We start from the raw sequence: 16,450 nt of genomic DNA, 5'->3' as shown, positions 1-16,450 counted from the left end.
AGATCTTGGATTTAGCCAATATCTTAGGACTGACTTCGTTTACTTATAATATATTATGTATGTGTCTGTGGATTGACTAGAAAGGGATAGACCACGTGAAAAACATGAGGTTCAAAGCCTTGTGAAAGGGATAAATTAGGTGAAAAACTATGTACATAAAGCCTAGTTGATCATCATTCTCGGACACATTCTCACTTCTACTCTCACTTTCATTCTCTCAACACTTAAGCTCTCTTACACTCACATCACGATCAACTAGCACTTGTAATTTCATTTTGATTAATATAAGTTCTAAGACAGATGATTTCATCACCTCCCCATAAAATATTACGTCGGAGATCCAAAATGATAAATGGTTTTCATTATACATCACTGTGTTTTTACACTTGTTTTTACTTATTTACCTTTTTTTTATCGATTGCAATATTTTCTCATATTTACATGATTGTTTATATAATTTTATAGTCAAAACTACTAAAATATTTCGTGCTATCTTGGTACCTTTTGAGTATCTTAAGATTAATTGTCTAAATTCATTCACTTATGACTTTAATGTAAGATAACGGATTAATTCTTATTCAAAAGACAATTACATAGGAATAAATAAAGAATAGCTAAACCCTAAAGGGCTTGGGCCTAAACCCTAATCACTAACATCCCCCCCTGCAGTTTGATCAGGAGGGGACGATTAAATAGGAAAAAAAAACATAAAAGCTAGATGAAGATAGCGGCAGCGACGGTGGTATGTCTCTGACGACGGCGGATAACATCAACTACTTGTTGGAGAAGAAGAGAGAAGAAGCAGTAGCTAGAGACGAATCTGTTATAGAAGAAGAGAAGAGTGACGACAACAACGATCAAGCACCAGGCTGCAGTGGAGTCCGAAGAAAGACAATGAGAAAGAAAAAGGGCCAGTGTTGTGGTAGACAGAGCCAATTTCAGCGAGATTGGCGACTATAATGTTGCTAGAGAAAGAGACGAGTGCATATAGAGGCTGCACGGCAGAGACATGCCATTAGAGTGAGGAAACAACAGCAACATCAGAAGGGGCCGAATTAGAAAATAGATCTAAAGAAGATGTGAACCGTGGAGGAGAGGAGGTAGAAGTAGACGATGCAGTAGAAGAAGCCGATGAAAGAGCTGGTTTGGTGTCGGCGGCTATTTTATTATTTAGGTGTAAAAGAGAAGAAAGAGAAAAAATATCAAACATAATGAAGGCACCTTCGGCGACTGTCAGAGAAGGTCGTTGGAGGTGGAGGGCGGTGGTTACGGGTTGTGGTCAGAAGTAAAGTTCTAACCTAGAGCTTTGATATCATGTAAGATAATGGATTGATTCTTTTTCAAAAAGACAATTACATAGGAATAAATAAAGAATACTTAAACCCTAAAGGGTTTGGGCCTAAACCCTAATCACTAACATTTAACATTATTTTTATCTTAAACACTTCGGATATATTGATTTGCGTTTCGAAATAAATTAACTTTATTAAACAGCTTTCTAAATATCATTATTTTCTTCCCATGATCTTGGACATGACCAAGATCTTCGGCATATTTGAAGATCTTAAGCATTTCTATTCTAAATATTTTATTTTAAAAATCTCACCACACTTACTAATTTGGTTACAAACCTAGTTTATCATTTTTTACCAAAACAAAGGTAATGAGAATTTTCGATCTATGGGATTGGAAACAAAAAGAAGCTCATGTCTATAATATATGGTTTAAATGTCAATGGGTCGTGGGTGTAAGTCTTAAGTGAAATTAAAAAACCAAATTTTCATTTCTTATGAGACAAGTTTAAGGAATCTAATAGGGTACAACCTCACCTTAGAAAAAAACAAATTTATTGATATTTTGGAGGATTAAAGAATTATCTTGGGCTCCTTTTGTTTTGTAACAACTTTTCTATGTAGTTTGGTGATGCACAAATGACAAGACTTCGATTCTGGATGGATTCATCTCTGATTTTATAAAAAAGATTATGGATGTATTGGTGCGTCCATTATTTAAAAAGATGTAAAATAATTTTAATACAATACTATATTTATTAAAGGGAAAAAAATTTCGTTTATTTCCGTTCATCAAAAAAAAAAAAAAAAAAAAAAAAAAAAAACTTCGACGTTAATTATATTTACAAATATTGAATAATTTGTGAAACCAATCCAATTTTATACTTGTTTGGTTATAATAAAATTTTAATTTAATTTAAATTATTTAACTAAATATTTTAAAGATGGAAATCAATTTCAAATTACTAGATTAAATCGGATTCATCAGCCCAATTTGACATGAGAACACATTTGACTCATTAAGATATATACCAATTTTCCTGTTGCCCATGACCCCATGTTATAGTGCGTCCTTTTCCACCAACATCTTGACACGATAAATTAATTAATCAAGCTGCGTTTGTGTTTGGGTTTGGCCCATATTTATTTGTTCGGGTCAATCCGAATCCACCAAAACGAACCGGTCACAAATTGCAATCTCTAATCAATACATAAAAAAAAAAAAAAAAAAAAAAAAAAAGTTGATTTTCTCCAGTGTAATTTACGATGCTCTATAAACACATGCCATCAAAAAAAAAATTTAAGTGTGTTGTTAATTTGTATGATAGATGTAATTAACTCATGTATATACATCTTACTATCTTACCTTGCATGAACGTTAGCTTACACAAGTACTGTATATGGTATTAAATAGTTTGGCTTATGGGTTTCTTGGTTAAATGCATTATCTATTAAAAAAACAAACAGAAATATATCATATACCAAATTCGATCGCACAGTAATTCGTAAGTCCAAACTGGACTCGATAAGGAACCTAAATACATAATCTAGGTTTAGTTCCAAATGTACACAATCGTACGAAAAACTGAATCCATATACTACTTTGATCAGTATTCTCTTCAATATTTTCGATGCAAAACCAAAAATTATGAACTCCAGCATTGACTAACAGACAATCAACAACTAATTAACTGACCTCTAATTTGCATGAATATACAAGAGAGCTATGGATGTATATCATGCATGTCAATATTTTTAAAATAAAAAACTTTTGTCTGAACCAAAACATGCATGCGATAGTAATATATATTAATTAAGCCGAATATGATGAAGTCCGGGTATGAGCGTCTAAAAGGGAAAGGATAATATATAAAGTTTGAAGTATGTATGTTGGATATGACAGACAACAAGGATTGTATGATAATTATATGCTGGCAGTGGCAATGGCATTACTCTTGCAGGACACTTCATGTGCTACGACTGTATAATGGCTCTGAAACTGAACTACCTTCGCTGTAGCAGTTGTAATGTAGGGTCAAATTGAAAAGATTTTTCTTGCTCATTGCTCATGTGGAGGACCAATATTTTTAATGAAATCCCTGCCCCCAACTGCACACACACATGCAAATTCAAATTCACTCCTTAAATTCTTATATCTGTATTAATAAAAACAGTCATAAATGTATCATCTTTCAAATATGCTTTATAATTACTATTAACATCTTGCCATTTTGTTCAAGAAAACTATAAAAAATAAAACATCCCAGGAACACGACTTCAGGAAATAGGATCCTTCTTCTTCTTTTTTTTACTTGAGGTTAAAACTAATGATTGCAAAATAAGAAATCAAAGAATATATCGTTATTTACCATGTTGGGTATTATTTTTTAATACCATCTGAAAAGTGAGTGGAATAAAATTATAAAAAGGGGAAAGTGACATGAATCAAATTTATTGTGTTTTTGACTCATGGGGAACACTTACGTACTCTACTTTAGTCTGTAGATCAATCTTGTGCCGAATTATTATAGTGCTTTTTCTGAGTTAAATAAAAAAAGGACGTTTATGTTTTAGGTAGATTAATGAAAGTATAATATTCCAAATTGGAACGTAAAGAGATGAATTTTAAAGTTTGAATTCGAAAATTCTTGGATCATTTGAAACAATAACTGGAATGAAATATTTCATTAATTACATGTATTTGCAAATATAAGGTTAATTATTCAAGAAACGGTCCAAAAAAATTATACAAGATGCAACATACTTTTTAGTAATCCATGGTTAATGTTATTAGATAGCTAGGAAGGAAGATTTTGGCTTCCTTTTTTTACTTATTTACATCTTTTTCTTTGTTTTTACTTTTACATATGTATCTTTTATTTCTATAAACATTATATGAAAATATATAAAATGTTTTAGAATTCGTAAAAATAAATATAAAATTCTTGTAATACACTTAATTACATAAAAATATATGAAATTTAAAGAACACATTAAACTTCATTTTATATTGTTATAAGATTATATAATACTTAAAAACAATTTATAAATGCATGTTAAATATGTTCAACATGTTTGGTTTTGAAAGCAATCAATATAATGATATCAATAGTAGTTATATGAACGCATAATTTATCTAGCATTTTTTCTGTTTAATCTACGTACGAAAGAATATATTGAATAATCTATTTCTATGTGCAGCCTAGAGAAATTGATCTGATAATTTTGTTGACATTAAGAGGCCTTCCATTGACATTTGATGCATGACTTAAGCATATGGATCCTTTATTTCTACTCGTACTTAAATTGTTCCGATACACTTAACATTTTTTATATAAATAGAACAAATATGAAACTTACATAGTAATACATTATAAAATAAAGTTTGAGATATCTAGATAAAACGTAACTGAATTAGTCATCAGGAGCTTCATCAATGTGTTGCACATCCTCATGTGGTTCATCTAACTATACAAGGGTAACCTTGGTAACAGGCTTAGGATTCAAGAAATAGGTGAATAGTCTTGTTTCACCATGCTCTGTGTATACCTTCATCACTTTGTGCTCAACATATTGAGAAAAGTTTGCAACATCTTGATCATTTCCTAAAGGGCGAAGACCAAAGTGGAAGTCTCCACCAGGCACAAGAAAATGGTAGTATATAACAGGAGGAACCCCATATCTAAAACCCTTCATGATTGCATCGAGCTCATGAACTGAAAACTCATCTATGTCTACCATGTCAACATAGTTTATAGTTCCATCAATGTAACGAACATCAGGGTACTTGGTGAACTCACCTCCATGGTACAACTTAATGGTAAACAATGTTGGGTGTCCATCTTCAAAACAAGAAAAAAAAACACCTCAGTTGGACTTACTTAAAAAAAATCAAGAAATCAAAAGATGAAAAAGGCCAAATTACGTACCATAAACAACCTTGGGGTTGAAGGGTGTGTTTAACAACCTTACGTTCCACATTGTTATATTCATCCACCGATAATCTCTACAAATCGCAGCTTAACTAACAGAACTGATTTTGTGTCTAGGGCTTTTATTGATCTTGGTAAAGAACGACGGTCTACTTTATTGAGGAGGAGACGAACTGCTTTTATTGAGCTTTAGCGGGAACGGTTACAGGGATTAATGGACTAAAATACCCTTAAGTGAGAGGGGCATGGGTAAATTAACGGGAGCTTGGTAACGGCTGTTAAGTCATTGGACTAAACTCGCAACAAATAGAAACTATTGGACCATCTTTGCAAGCCAAACCCATTTTGGACCAAACATGCTAGTTTGGACATACCACAGGGACCAAATTTGCAATTTTGTCTTTAATAATACTAATCCATCATTTCTATATAACAAACTTGTTATCATTTACTAAAAAAGAAAAGATAAAAAAAAGAAACACACAAACAAATAGTATATGTTATATACAAAGGTAAATAAATAATAAACTTGTATATGTTTTCCTGAATTAATAAAATACTAATTAAGAAATCTCATATATTTTAGGCGTAATTAGTTTATTATTTTTTATGAATAAATAAATGACAAGTAAAACCTTTAGAGTAACTTATAAGATTGACTTCGATACGTAATTTGATGAAAATAATATGTTCATTTTTTTTTCATTTTGAATGGATCGGTTTTTCATATTAGGCCAGAGAGAGTCGTGTATGTCATGTCATGTTGACACATGTGCTTTTCTTTACCTCAAACTCAATGTCATGACATTTTTGCCACACACCATAAATGACATATCATTTTCAGAATGTGGATCAAGATCAATTTTGGATTTTTTAATTAAACTATTTTATTTATAAAAACTAACATTTCATTGATAAAAAAGCTACAACATTCGAAATATTAGTTAACTTCATTTAATACTAAACTTACAACTAGACTTAAAAGTTGACTTAAAGCTAAACATAAAACGTGACTTAAATACACTTAATCTTATTTGTAAAACTCATATTTTCTCATAAGATTCTCCTGCACTTTCTTCGCGGCTCGACGTTGACGTTCGGGTAATTTTGAAACGCCTTCCATCATTAGCTTCCACTCATGATTTTTTTTTTGTTCTGCAAATTGTAACATTCTTTGGATGTGTTCATTTAACTGTATGAGCCCCACTCTCATCTCCTCACTTGAAGAACCTTCGACACCTTTAAGCTTTCTCTTCGCTTGATCTTTTCCGATAGGACGAATTGACCTTGGAATATTGTATGATTCGTTATTGTTGAGGTTTATTCCACATAGTGCAGTGGGGTTAAGGCGGCATGACTTTTTGTTGTAGGCCAACAAACTCGGTGCAATCCAGTCTTCTAACTGTGGGTCGGTGGCAATCTAGTCTTATGATTGTGCGTCGGGGCAATCCAGTCTTCTGACTATGGGTCGGGGGCAATCCTTTCTTATGGTTGTGGGTCGGGGCAATCCAGTCTTCTGACTATGGGTTGGGGCAATCCAATCTTCTAACTATGGGCCAGAGGCAATCCAGTGTTACATTGTGGGCTCGATGTGCATACATTATATATGTATTGTTGTGTGGGGTATTTTGGGGCAACTCACTAAGAGTTGGCTTACAATTGTGGATTTAAATGTTTTTCAGGTACTTATCGGATTGCACAGGTAGGATTGTACACACGCACATCAACAGTTTTTATGATTCGAGATTCTACATCGTGTTCTTTATAACACTGATTTTGAATTATGGTTTTTGAATAAATGGTTTGACTTAATGTAATTTTATAAAAATGGGTGTTTATCTTACTTTAAAAATGAAAAATTTTATACTGGAATTTGGGACATTATAATTTTGAATATATTTAATCTTTAATTAGATATGAACCTCTCTTCATGTGCTTAATAAAAAAATTCCACATCTTTACATAAAATGTTTTTCCATCTTGGTAGTCCAAGGATATGATCCTATGATGTGTCAACTTATGCTTCCGCTAATGTTTTTCCTTCACCCGGTGACCAATTTTGGTTCTCGACCCTCCTTTTTTCTTATTGTCGGCTTGAGGGTTATGTGGTCGAGGGTCGGGTTGAGTGAGGGGTGGATATTTGGATTCGGTTTAATCCGATTCAATAGATTGGAAGATGTTTTCTTGAAATGTTTCAAACACATTTAAATCGGGTTGGGGAGTGGGTTGGGATTGAAAATTTAGAATTAGGGTGGAAATTAGGATTGGGATGAAATGTGGGATGGAGATTGAAATTGGGGTTGGTTTGCTCCTATGTATAATATGGAACATTTATGTGATAATAATACATTAGTGGTGAGTAAATGAGTGCATCAGGTTGAGGTCAATACACTAAAGGTTACAAATTGCTTTATGAAGTGTTTGAAGCTTTTTCTTGTTTCTTCTAGAGGTTTTTTTGTTACCTAGAAGAAGTCATTTTTTGAATTTGAGAGATTGAAAGAGGTTTGATGTTTTGAAGGTTAGTGTGAAATGAGTTAGAAGAAATAGAAGTATTCATAAAGGGTGGTTGGGATGTGACATCCTTATTTTCACGGTCAGAAAATATTATTTTATTTATGCTTATTTTAAAATAGAGTTTATTTATAACTGCGGAATTTGTTCCATAAAAAGTATTTCCCTAGAAATGTTTTTCATTTTTATTAAAAAAAAAAAAAAAACTTAGGATGTCATAACTGGTACAAGAAATATAAGCATAAATTTAATCATTACAGGCCTTACAACATCCTATAACACATGGCCTATATTTCCTCAATATCTCATCAGATCCTAGTGCTACCCATGATACAAAGAAACCGAGTGAGTTAGGTTGGGAAACTTGGTGAGTACGTAGGGTTTTCAAACCACAATATTATAATTAATTTGTTATAATTATATATTTCGCATCAAATAAATAATCCGATTACCCATTCTCCTTATTCTCACTACCTTATCCAAAACAAATGATCTCAAGGGATCTATCCTAAAGGATCTCTAAGTAGACAATACTGCTTCGGGAATCCCATAGCAATATGTACTAATAAGACAACCATGAGGTGAACGGAGTACCACATGAATAATTCATCCATACCTACAGGTCGTAGTCCTGTCCGTATGTGGTGCATAACATTTATAGATCCAGGACCTGGCCATGTAGTTTAGTAACACATATAGGTTGTAAACCTGGCCATGTATAATCGATTAAGACCTACAGGTTATAAACATGCCCATGTATGGCTTATAAACATCTATAGACTGCAAGCATGTCCATGTTTGACCTGACTTGTCTAGAATAGTTTGGGGTTATCATTAATACCCTACTGGGTGGCTACGTTACTAGTCTGGTAGTACTGTAAAAGTCTCAACCTCTCATCGTCATTTTCATCTCTCTTTACCCTCTACTACCCCATATATTATAAGTATGAAAATACATATATGGTTAAATAAAGTCAGCTCATATATTTTTAACTAACACAAAAGGTCTCAATCACAAATAATAGGCACACATAACACTTAATTATTTAAATAATCCATATCTATGTGTAATATGAAAGTAACTATGCACTTACTTGTTAAAAGTGGATGACTGGCGAATTTAGCAACGCTCCACCTAACACTTTGGCTTTTTCTTTGATGTGACCTAGGTACGAATTCCATTATGTCTCATTCTTATAATCATTGTGACTAATGATAGTTTAGATTTCTCAATAATCTCAATGTCTACCAATCTATAGCTAATAAAATCATTGTGACTAATGATAGTTTAGATTCCTCAATAATATTATTGACTACTAATCTATAGCTGATAAGGAGCAATCAGGTAAGATCATATCGGAGGTAGGGTCTATTTAGCATACAAAATATAATATTTTGAAATCCAGCTTTAAACATCTCATTAAATATAGACCAGACATCACTCCCGTAAGTAGATCAAACAGTATTACAACATGGAATCATTGATAAATCTTATTTATAGATTCATAATAATGATTATAAATATAAATATAAGTTCCACTTGAATTAAGATAAGTGTAGCTTAACTTATAAAGGTTTTTGTGAAAATCGGGAAATGGCACGGACAGAAATCCGACCCAAATGCTTCTAATTGTCGGGCTCCTAGCTACTCTAGAGCCTAGTTACAATACTCAAAAGTCCAAAAAAGTTGGATTTGTTTGCTGAGAAATTGTTTAAGAGAGATTGGGATTGATTTTGTGGAGAATGGAAAGAAATCAAAAAAATAAATATAGGAAACAGGTAGGCGCGCAACACACCAACCAGAGGCGCATCGCGTCGTCAACCGACGTTGCTCCTACCCCGTTTCTATCACGTGTCAAGTCCTGATTCATCCACATCACCTGCTTCTAGAAGGGTTGCACGCTGCACCCCGCACGCAAATGTTTCCATATTTTTAAAAATCCACATCTTCTTCATTCGAGCTTCGTTTTCACAGTTCTTTATATTCACGCGTAACTATCGACAACTTTCATTTAGACTCCATTGGCTAATTCTCAATTTATTTTTAAATTTATATTTTTAACAGGCTTATACTCTTAAATTCCATGCAAAAATCATAACGCTTTCATACGACATCCGTTCTCGACTGTCTTTATATTGACAGAATCATATCGAACAGATCTTGAACTCTCGTTTAGATTGTTTTGCCTAACAATCAACCGATTTTAATTTTGGTTTATGCGCTCGTACTGTTGCGCTGAAACTTCAAAAAATAATAATTTTCTCATACAAAATCATATTTGCACGTTCTCTATATGCACGCTCTCGGATCGTCCCACATAGCACTAGCAACCTAGATCTCAACATAATAATATAACAATTTTTAACTAGATTTAATTTTAGATCATTAATTCAAATCTTTTTAATATATATTTTTTTAAATCCTAGTCATTTTTTCAATTTTTTTTATCATTTGTATTCCTAAATTCAACCCCTACCCCACATTTAGTTGATGCAATGTCCCCATTGCATACTTAAGCAATAAAAAGAGCATGAAAATAAAGAGGAAAAATGGAACAAACTCCCCTAGGATAGTAGTGGCGAGATCGAATTCTGAAACTTGTTTGGTTGACATCTCGTATAATTTGCTGGAAATAATACTTCTAGGTTATTTTCTCATGAGTGTAAATGTGCAAGATTAAAATAAATCAAAGAACAATCTTCAAAAAGTGTGTTGATTGTGGGCCACGACGTGGGAAAACAACACCACGTTGTGGTGTCGAGTAAGAAGTCATCATGATCATGAAAAATAAGAACGCCACAGTGTAGTATAGTGATGCCACATCGTGGTGACTTCTTAGAATGTATTTTAGGCCAAAATATTATGCATATTTACTTCTTAATGACTTAAGACCATTTCCGACCTTTTCTTTATATAAAATTCTTCAAAACTCTTCTCTTCATGTTGTAGGAACCCCACACTTATTCAAAAATCTGTTTTTCAACCGTAATATTCCAAAAATCTCAAAGAAAATGCAAACTCTTAAAACATCGGGTTACCTTCCGAGAAGCGCTTCTTTTTGAGGAGTCGTGAGCTGGACTCCCTCCCACTCTAAGATGTTGCGGATGGGAGTGGGATCTCCCTTCTCTCATTTTGCTCTTTCCATCTTCACTTGTACGATTGTACCCTTCTGATGTACGCCTTCTTCGAGTTTTCCTTCTTGTTTTGATCGACGGTTTCCTCGTGCTTTTGTTTCAATCCTTTGCTTTTCCCTTTCATCTTTGTATTCTTCTTCTCATCTTCTTTATGATGTCCTTTGTCTACCTCTATCTTGACAATTATTGGCTCTTTAATTCTTCACCCATATCATTGTCGTTTATCTCACCATTATCACTCGAATTGCCTTCTTCTTCGTCACTTTCCTCTTCCACTTGAACCTTTGGTGTAGTGAACACGAACACTTCAAACATCATAGGAATTGAAGCTCTTGGTTTGGAACACTTTACTTTTTCTAATTTAGGCTTCTCTCAAGATTTCAATTATTCCTCCATCAACTTCTCTATCTCATTTAACTCATTAAGATTTTCTTCTTCCAAATCATTCACCCTTAACACTTCATCTCTTGGATTGTCATAACTCACTTTTTGATTCATTTCGAAAGTTATTTCTTTGTCTTCTATATGAAGTGTGAGCTTTGAGTCATGGATGTCGATGAGGGCTCGTGCGGTGCTCAAGAATGGTCTTCCCAATATTATGGGAAGGTCTTCATCTTCTTTCATATCCAACACCACAAAATTAACTGGAAAAATAAATTTCCCAACCTTCACCCATAAATCTTCGATGATCCTACGTGGATAAGTGATTGAGTGATCTATCATTTAAAGTGTCAACCTTGTGTTTTGTAACTTTAGTAAGTTGAGGTTCTCGGAAAAAGAATATATATGTCATAAGATTAATGTTATTCCCCAAATCGGCTAATGCATTTATTGAAGTGGAATTGCCAAATTCACAAGGCAAAGTTAGTCGGCCTAGATCTCCCATTTTAATTGGCGATCCATCAATGATTGCATCTGAACATAACTCATTGAGCATAATGGTAGATGCTTTTTCTAATTATTTTCGGTTAGTTATCACATATTTATCAAACCTAGGAAGCTTAGCCATGGATTTAAGGAATGAAGAATTGATCAAGAGAGATAATACTTGCTTCATGAACTTCTTTTGTTCTGGATCCAAATTATGCTTTAGGGATCAATATGGGAATGGCAAAGGAGGCTGACATGATCGTTTGGGGATTGAACATAACTTGATTTTGATTTTTCTTTTTCTACTTCAGACTTATTTTCTTCCATATGTGGATTGGGTTGAGTAGTAGTTGCATAATGGATCACTAATTGTAACGCCCGTAGATTAGGGCTAGTCAATTTTGAGACGATAAGCATCGAAAATGACTTTTTTATGGAAGATTATTTAGAAGGATTAATCTTAACCAAGTTGTAGTATATGTAACAAGGTTTCCGTGCATATAAAGAACACCGAAATCCGAGTTATAACGAAGAAGTTATGACCTGTCGAAGTTTCGCGACAGAACCGGCACGACCTAGCTCGACCCAGCGCGACGTAAATAGTGAATTTAAGGTAGATAGATATCTATCCTTAGTGATCTAAACGAGAGTCGAATATTTCTTCGATAGTAGTCCAACGATAAAAAGACAGACGAAAACGGAGTTCAGATGAAGGAGTTATGAGTTTATAACGGAGTTTTCCTGTCCCGGCCTACTAAAGATAATATATAAGTAATATACTTATAATATATTAAAAATAAATTCAAAATTAGCCAATGGAGTCTAAACGAGAGTTATAGAGTATAATCTCACCTTCGCGTCGATATAAAGAACGTCGAAAACGGAGTTTGTATGCGAAAGTTATGAATTTCTGAAGTTCGGGGTGCGAAACCCCAAAACTGTCAAAGACCACGACGTGGCAAGCAGTGCCACGACATGGTAAGTCTCCTGACAGCTCCGGGAGTCCCCCAGATGCAACTTGGGATGATGCATGCAGTGACGATCAAGCCCACGATTTGGCAAAAGGATCCCACGACGTGGCAAGGGCCAAATTTGCCCTATAAATAGATTTGAAGGGCCAGCCGACTATGGTTGCTCCATCCCTTCTCTCCCACTCCCGATACACCCTCTAAGCCCTATTTTAACCCCCCGAAGCCCGGTATCAACCCCGAGACCCGAAGCAAGTCCCGAAGCACCGAAGATCCCAAGAAGAAAAGAGTTTTTGAGCCGAAGCTCTGCCCGCGAGAAACCCGGTGTGTGAAGTGATCCCGGTTTCACCGAAGAATACTACTTCTACAAGCCGTAGTGCTGTCCGATCATCTTCTAATCAAGTGAGTGTATACTACCTTTCATAAACACGATTATAATACAAGTATTGTTTGAATGTATTAAGTATATGTTTGGTGTGAGTGTATAGTCACTTTCGTCTTACACATAGATATGAATTATTTTATAAAATACGTGCTATGTATATATATATAGTTGTTTATATGTGTGAGTGTGTGGTCACTTTCTTCTAACACATAAATATTAAGTATTTGCTATGAAATATGTGCTATGTGTTTATATATTGTTGTTTATTTGAGATGTTGGTGGAATACATGAACTATATAGGTTTTAATGAGTTAAACTGTATATTTATTTTGTAACTACAAATATGTTGGGTAGGACATGGGTAGATGAGATCCGTGAGTATGGATCAGGTAGTTTTAGATCCGTGAGTATGGATCAGGGGAAAAGGTTAGTTTTAGATCCGTGAGTATGGATCAGGTTAAAAGGTTAGTTTTAGATCCGTGAGTATGGATTAGGTAGTTTTAGATCCGTGAGTATGGATCAGGGGAAAAGGTTAGTTTTAGATTCGTGAGTATGGATCAGGTAGTTTTAGATCCATGTGTATTGATCAGGGGAAAAGTTTAGTTTTAGATCCGTGAGTATGGATCAGGTTAAAAGGTTAGTTTTAGATCCGTGAGTATAGATTAGATCAAGAGATTGGATTTAGATCCGAGAATATGGAATAGGAAAAGAGATAAACTTGTTATTAATCCGGGAGTATGGATTAAGACATAGTTAATTGTCCCTAGTCCGGGATTATGGATTAGGCACAGTTTAGATCCGGGAGTATGGATCAGAGCAGGATTTAGGTATAGTAAATTGTCCCTAGTCCAGGAGTATGGATTGGGCACAGTTTTAGATCTGGGAGTATGGATCAGACCAATAGGTAAACTTGTTATTAATCCAGGAGTATGGATTAAGACATAGTTAATTGTCCCTAGTCCGGGAGTATGGATTGGGCACAGTTTTAGATCCGAGAGTATGGATCAGACCAATAGGTAAACTTGTTATTAATCCGGGAGTATGGATTAAGACATAATTAATTGTCCCTAGTCCGGGAGTATGGATTGGGCACAGTTTTAGATCCGAGAGTATGGATCAGACCAATAGGTAAACTTGTTATTAATCCGGGAGTATGGATTAAGACATAGTTAATTGTCCCTAGTCCAGGAGTATGGATTGGGCACAGTTTTAGATTCGGGAGTATGGATCAGACCAAGAGATTAGTTTAGATCCGGGAGTATGGATTAGACCAAGAGGTTAGTTTTAGGTCCGAGAGTATGGATCAGGTGGAGAGATTAGTTTAGATCCGTGAGTAGGGATCAAATAAAGAGGAAAAGTTTAGATACGAGAGTTTAGATCGTGTCGTTGTGAGGATCGATGGGGTGGGATAAGAGTTGCTTTTATATGGTGAAATTATATAATTTTGGATGTTCTATATATATTTATATGATATAACATTGTGGAATGAAAACCCTATATGCTCACCAGGCTCCCAAGCCTGACCCACTCAGTTTCCTTTATATCACAGGTATCGATACGAAGATATATTTCACGGAGAGATTAAAGGAGATGTAAAATCTTTAGTGTAAATAATGTAAGTTCTGTTTATGCTTATGTGTCTGTATCGGAACATGACATCCCGAGATTTTGTTATATAATGAAAATACATTTCTTTAAAGAAATGCTTTGATAAATCTTTATCATATTTTGGGAACAAATTCCGCAATTGTTTTCTTTAAAAGATTACTCTGATTTTAAAAACAAGCATAAACAAATCGGTCTTTTCTGGCTGTGAAATTGGGGATGTCACACTAATGGCTCAGAATGAACCTCTTTTTCAATGTACATTTCCATAACATGAAGTTGTGATTTTGGGTTGGGATTTTTAGGAGGTAACCTCTCGTTAACAAGTGTAGTAAATTATCTGAGTTGAGTCTCGATATTTTTGATGGAAGCTTGCTGATTTCTCATGCTAAAATCAGTAGCATCATGTCATTTTTCAAAGGCTTCCATAAACCTATTTAGCATTGACTCAAAGTCCATCTTCTTCTCGGGTGGTGGTTGTTCTTTTTGGTAGAATCCTCGACTAGTTTGCCTATATTTATCGTCCTTTTGCTTCTTGTATTCCTCGTAATGTAACCACTCCTTCTTCGGTTTTCTCTAATCTTCATCGTATTTATCACCACTAGAGTAAAACACTTGCGCTTTCTTATTCTCATGCTCTTCCAAATCGCAATCGTTTGTTAAATATGGCTCATTGTAATTGTCACGACCCACACGTATGGCATGTATGGATTGATCCATCTTCGTTATTCTTTGATCTGTATTCTCTAGTTTTTGCAATACTGCTGTTATGTTCTCGCTTTCACCATCCTTACTTCCTTTTCTTCTAGTAGTATCATCACGAGGGTTTTGGTACTCCCGTGAGTGTTTTGGGAACTCTTCAATGAAAGCCTTGATCACCGTCGGTTCCTTCTTTGGTATTGGTCACATTCACCTCATCATAGAAAATAGAAACCTCATGTTGAACGTTTAAATCTTGTTTTGGTCATTGTCTTAACAATCCCTAGTGTCTTTCCCATGCTTCATATAAAGACTCCCCACTCTCTTGTTGGAAGTTAGCTGTTTTCTTTCTTGAGTTTAGCTATCTTTTGATGGATGGCTAAATTGCTCAATGAAGGCTTCACGAAGGTTGGTCCAAGTTCTAATTGTTCCCGGATCAAGTGACTTTAACCAAATTTTAGCATCCTCAGTAAATGTCACTGGAAGTATCCTGAGTAGTATTGCATCTCTTGAAACATTTGGCACATGGAAGTAGTTGGCTATGTCCAACACCTCACCAATGTGATTGAAAGCATCTTTGAGCATCAAGAGACTATGTCCATTGAGCTTAAAGTTTGTTGCAGTTGGAATGTCTGGTTATACAAGCCCTAGTCCATTATCCTCATGGAACCGCTTATTGTAATCTCCCATAGTCATTCTGGTGATGCTCGCCATTTCTTCTAATTCACTTTTTATGTCGTCCTCTAAATTGTCCTCAGTTTTTTGCTCATATCCAACTTCTTTCTTATTTGGAGTCTTCTCAAAGTGCTCGTATATGTTAAATTCGAAAGTGTTATTTGATTCGTCAACCTTCTTGTGTTTCTTCTTGTGGAAGGCTGATTTAGGATCTTCAAGTGGTGGAATTATGGGAGTTTTAGATCCTCTGGTCATAAACCACTTAAATAAAAACAAAACAAAACAAAAACACGTAAAACAAATACAAATGACTAAACTAAAAAATTGATTGTAACGTGACCACGATGTGGCCAAGATGCCCACAACGTGGCTGCTGAT

The 16,450-nt window shown here is 34.6% G+C and overlaps 1 non-coding gene across 1 annotated transcript; it reads left to right on the top strand.

Moving 5' to 3' along the window:
- The first annotated feature begins 15,648 nt into the window (after positions 1-15,648).
- Positions 15,649-15,756, top strand: LOC145096373 (small nucleolar RNA R71). Its single transcript, XR_013703781.1, has one exon. It is a non-coding gene; the product is annotated as a small nucleolar RNA R71 (small nucleolar RNA).
- Positions 15,757-16,450: the final 694 nt, after the last annotated feature.

The sequence above is a fragment of the Lactuca serriola genome, chromosome 3 (genome assembly GCF_051521515.1).
Source record: "Lactuca serriola cultivar US96UC23 chromosome 3, Lser_US96UC23_V15, whole genome shotgun sequence".
Lineage (NCBI taxonomy): Eukaryota > Viridiplantae > Streptophyta > Magnoliopsida > Asterales > Asteraceae > Lactuca > Lactuca serriola.
The sequence above is the reverse complement of the archived record's forward strand: the minus strand, read 5'-3'. Positions and strand labels throughout refer to the sequence as shown.